The sequence below is a fragment of the Xiphophorus hellerii genome, chromosome 1 (assembly GCF_003331165.1).
Source record: "Xiphophorus hellerii strain 12219 chromosome 1, Xiphophorus_hellerii-4.1, whole genome shotgun sequence".
In the NCBI taxonomy this organism is placed as follows: domain Eukaryota; kingdom Metazoa; phylum Chordata; class Actinopteri; order Cyprinodontiformes; family Poeciliidae; genus Xiphophorus; species Xiphophorus hellerii.
In genome coordinates, this window is record NC_045672.1 from 8,556,870 (window position 1) to 8,562,822 (window position 5,953).

Below are 5,953 nucleotides of genomic sequence, written 5' to 3' on the forward strand. Positions count from 1 at the left end.
TCCAACCCGCCCTTAGAATAAACCCAAATCTATTTAAAAGAAAGTTTCCCTTGTCGGAAGCCGATGAGTTTTAATCGAAACGTTGTTTTTATTTCAGCGCGCTCTCCTCGTTATCCGGCGCAGCGGAGAACAAAGTAAAGTCTAGAGCCGTTGATGATGATGATGATGATGACGGTGATGGTGGTCGTGGTGGGTTGGACCCCATCCTGGAATCCCCACCTGATCTCCCCCGAGTTCACCAAAGCAGAGCGCACAAAAGAAATAGCAAAGAAATCTCTCCGAGCGCACTAACGAGCCGATCCACCGGTGCTGCCGCCTGTCAACCAGAGAGAGAGAGAGAGAGAGGAGGGAGAGAGAAAGAGAGAGAGAGAGAGAGAGAGAGAGATGCGAAACTCTCTAATCTGTCGATCCTTTCTTGCTTGGCCGCTAAACATCACAGGCAATCCGTGGGCACAAGGACGGCAGGTCACAATATGGTCCTCCATGATGTGAAAAGCCTTCAAATTAATTAATAGTAGTAATAATAATAGCGATCACCTTTTAAGTTGAGCATTTATTTTTGGACGGAAGTGAATCCAGCGTCAATATTTCCGTTGTGGTTCGTGTTTTGCCAAAAGACCCTCTTAGAACCAGTGAAATCAAAGCCTCAATGATGCAAAGCAACTTAACAAAGGTTCTACAGGCACTTGGCTCTCAGGATCACAGATCCCTCACCATATGAAAAAAAAGAGATCATTTTTAATATTTTATGTTATTAAAGCTTTTGGAGTTTGAAAGCTGCCCATGTTTAGAGACTGTTCTCAGAACGAATTCTGTGAGAACAGTCTCTAAGTATATCTCGTATACTTCGTCTCTCAGCATTGATGTAGAAAATGTACAGTTTCTTGCTGGACCCCTTTAAGCCAAAAATAACTTAAAGTTGCTTTTGATAAATAAGGTGAACTGCTTTCCAGACCTATCTGTGCTCCACACCACAGACAGGTCTGGAGCATGACCTAACTGTGGTCGTTTTTATATCTATTGCATGATTCCAGGGTGTTATGTAATTCAGTTCTGGCACGGAAAACATCAGACATGACAGACAGTATTAAAACACTGATCAAAGACCCTAGTTTTACCAGATTTATGGTAATCTCAGAGGAAGTGATCAAAGATTAGATGTCAGTACAGTAAAAAAAAAAAGAAAGAAAAAGAACACCCCAGACAGCATTAAAAGAAATCATATTAAAGGATATAGGAGGTTAGGATCAAGCTCGCACTGTGTCTAAAGCTGGAGATCTTCATGGCTCAACTTTGCAAAATCTCTCTCTTCACCCTATTTCTGGCTTCACCCAACAAAAAAAAAGAAAAGAAAAGCAATTTTAAATGTTAAAAGTGGGATGTGATGTGTATTTATTGTAAAAGCAAACAAAACACTTTCAAGCTAGCAGCAATAAATGCTAGAGGGAAACATGCTTACACAAATGATCCAAATGGAGCACACTGAACAAATCCAACGCGCTGTATGTCTCTGGCAATATTTCGGCCATGTTGTATCTTGTGAGCCACAATGTAAATACACAGCCGCTTTTAAAAGTTAGAGAAGAATAGCTGTGTGTGTTTTTTTTTTTTTTTTTTAAATGATCCTATAGTGGCAGTCATCCAGGGCAGCATTTAATCAGGGGTCGCATATGGACCAGAAAACATATCTTAGGTATCATTTATGCCATGAACAAGTTTTCTATTCCTTCCATTCCATTGTGGTCAATGGGGATTGACCCCTGCCTGCTGCTGAGAGCAAGGAGCGCAGGTTAATTGACTCGTTCCGAACTGCGTAACATTTTATCCTTCCACAGAACCTTAGACGATTTCAGTTCTTTTGGAACTTTGACATGGTCACAGGAAACTGATTATGATTTAGCTTAAACCTTCAGAAGTTAAAATTTCCAAGGAGTAGATATCCATAACATGCCTTCTTCCTCAAACTAATATTACATGTCACACATATATTTTCACTATTTTCTTCACGCTTTCACTGTATTGCTTTTGTTTCACAGTTGCTCAGCGTCACACATCATGACTGAAAAATATTTACTCACAATACCTTGCTCAAAAACAAAAAGAGGCATTTGCTTTCTTCCCTTAAAGCCACTGGTTTGGTTGATTTAAACTCATTGTGATTCTAAAAAAAAAAAAAAATCCTTATTCATTTTCAACTTCCTAGTAGCTATTTTCAGATAACTACTAGGAAGAAGTAGTAGTACTAGCAATAGTAGTAGACCATAAAACATTCAAGACTGTGGGAGAGCTTAGCCTGCCTTGGACATTTTGTTCAGAAGAAAATTGCTTCTGCCTTTCATTCCTTCTCCTTAGTCTAGACTTTACATCGTGTTCCACATTATTATGCAAGTGATATTTTCTCCGATTTTCTTAAATGGTCAATGCAAATGATGATCAGTATAATTTTCAAGTCTTGAACTATTACAGTATAAATAAAATTTTACTGAACAAAGCTCCAAATGAGAACAGTTTTCAAAAATATGGATGGTGACCACACCATGAGTTTCTCATAGCAGCCAATGACACAGTGGTATTCCTTGCAGCATTCATTGTCATGCATGAAGACGATTTTGCTACTGAAGGTACGGCTCTTCTTTTTGAACCATGAAAGAAAGTGATCAGTCAGAAAGTCCATATACTCTGCTGAGGTCATTTTCACACCTTCAGGGTCTCTGAAGGGGCCGACCAATGATTCTCCACCAATGATTCACCAATGTGACTTCGGCACAAAAAATGACTCCACCACCTCCTTGCTGACGTCACAGTCGTGTTGGGACGTGGTGGCCTTCCACCACCAATCCACTACTGCGTCCATCTGGACCATCCAGGGTTGCACAGCAGTCATCAGTGAACAATGATTTTAATTTTAATTTTCTGTTTGAAAATCAATCTTCATGTACGGCTGGGCTCACTGTGACCGGTTCTGCTTGTGAGCTCTGGTTAGGGGCCCAATAGCAGGTTCATGCACTGCAAGCCTCTGGAGGATCCAGAGGCACCAGTAGCTTCAACTAACTGTTTGCTGCTTTGTAAGGGCATTTTAACAGCTGCTCTCTTAATTTGATGAATTTGTCTAACAGAAACCTTCCTCATTTTGCCTTTATCTGTACAAACCCATCTTTGTTCTGAATCAGCCACAAATCTCTTCACAGTATGATGATGGCGCTTCAGTTTTCATTAAATATATAATTTTTCATACCTTGTCATACGGGACTACACTATCTGATGATTTTCGTCAGCAGAGATCCTTTCTCTTTCCCATATTGCTTGAAACCTGTGGCCTGCATAATAATGTGGAACATCCTTCTTAAGTAGATTTCCTTTAATTGAGCTCACCAGACAAACTAATCAACCAGCTCTCTGAAATTAATTATAGTGATTTAAAGAGCCCTGACACACAATACCATCTATACATTTAATAGCACAACAAAAAAAATTATCTTTATGACACTTTAATCCAATTTGCATAATAATTTGGAACACAGTGTATAATACAGTGCAGGCAGTACAGCAACGTCACTGTTGAGGTCACCTTTATCTCATGAAGTATACTTAGTTGCAGTGTTGTATAGTAACGAAGTAAAAATACTTCACTACTGTACTTAAGTATATTGTGGAGTACTTCATACTTTCCTGGAGTATGAAAATGTTTGATGACTTTCACTTTTACTTCACTATTTTTCCGAACTTAATTGCGTACTTTTACTCCGATACATTTTCAATGTGTGGTTTAGTTACTCGTTACAAAAAAGCGAGAGAGAGAAACAAAGTGTTTTGACCCCACCTACTGATTAGCAAGTAGCAAGCAGGCTACCGAACAAAGTCGTAGCCTGCTTGCCTGGGCTTGTTCATCACCTCCAATAGGATACACCTGTTTCGCTTCTCCCATTGTTGGGGAAATAAGAAATCCGAACACGTTACAGTGGGGGGGTCGTACAGAGAACAGTGCTGCCCGCACTGACGCGGCTCAGGGATTACGTGACACGCAGCGCCGTGCCCTATAATGCACTGTAAGCTATGTAATGTGTTTTGAGGCAATTGACCAAAATCCCGGACAATTTTTAAATTCCCCCCGGACATCTTTTTAGGTCTGAAAAGTAGGACATGTCCGGGAAAAAGAGGACGTCTGGTCACCCTAGTTCAATGGGGGACAGAAGCCATAGCGATAGCAATTTAGACTAAATTTAACGAATATAGGAAAGGCATGCAAGTTCAAAACCACAAACCATTAACATGTGCTACTCTTTAAAACTGGAACAATTTATTAGCAGGTTTCATTCTGCCTGCACTTGGTTGGGTACATTATTTTATGTTTATTTGACAAGTTTACCAAAATATAAGAAATGTCATTCAAACTTGCCTTGTTTTACTTTTTACTTGTACTTTTCATTACATTACTTGAGTACATCCATTTTTACAGTAATTTCCATACTTAAGTACAAGAAGTTTCAGATACTTTAAGACTTTTACTCAAGTAACATTTCAGTCAGTGACTTCAGTTGTCCCTTTCTCCTCACTGATAACAGGATTATTTTTGATGATTTGTAAAGTACTTGCAAATATGGCTTAAGCAATTGGACACAATGTTAAAACTATAAGCCACCAGGACAACTGAATCTTATTTCCTGGTTAATGAGATTCAGTATAGCTGATAGGAGGCGTGAACCATGAGGATTGAATGGTAAAGCTAAATCAAAAGTTCAACAAATTGAAAGTTAGAAGCTGTGTACAATTAGGGAACCAAGTAATTGTATATTTTTGTTTTTTGTCTCAGACCAGTTTGTCTGGTGAATAAACACAGGAAACATTTTCACTGCAATATCCGGAAAGGCTGAGAAAATAACTGTCTTGCTCCCATATTGTACACTTTAAAAATCTGGCATTTTAACATGGGTGTGCAGGTGTTTTTAATGTCCACTGCTTATGTCTCACTTTCTGTCTAAATGCCTTTTGCATTTTATTCATAAAATGTTTCCTTTTTCATGTGGTCAGAGTGATTCTGTGTGAATGCAGAACGCACCCGCCCTGCTGTTTCTCCATGAGAGAGAGAAAAAAAAAGACTGGTGATTCAAATCCTTTCGCACATCCTGGAATATCCACTGGGACTCCGGGATGAACAAAATATTTTGTTTTTCTTTAGATAAAAACAGCAAGGCTGTACTATCGTCAAAGCAAGAGCAGAATATACGAATCCAAAAATACAACAACGTAGCTTGATTACAGCTCTGAAAAAATGAAAAGATCAGTATAAATGTTTATAGTTTCAAATTCAAAAATATTTTATTAATTCCAGAGGAAAATTATAAATCAAATCCTTTTTCTTTAGTTTCATAAATTATGTATATCTCTCCTGTTTTTTTAAATAAAAAAATTAGTTTTGACCTTTTCCCCATGCAGACATGAAAAATGTCACAAGAAACACAAAGAAAATATTCATTTTTAAGACAACATTTTTAATTGCAGAAGAGTTAAAAAAAAATCAATAAAGATTTTCAATCAAAGTTGTCGTTTATCCTCCCTTTGCATTGCTTCAAAGTAACCATCTGATTTTTACTAATTCATTCTTTAGAACTGAACTGAACAAATGGCTTTACGGTCGGCTCCTTCTTTAGAGATGTATTTGCAGAAAAGTTGGCGGAAGAAAAATGTACAAACTTTTTTTTTTGCAGTCAGTCAACCGAATTTACCTTTGCAACAATAATAAAATCTGCATTGCTAATAAAATAGTTGTCAACCACCACTGTAGGTAACTAGTGGGAACTCATCCACTCTTGTGCGTGGCAACAACACTGCAGGACAAACGGATTTATCTCTCTAAGATTATAATTTCGTGCGTTTACAGGAAGTATGAAAGAAAAAAAAAAAAGCATGTTCTAACCAAAACTCTCTTTCTCGATAAATACACTTCACTTTACAC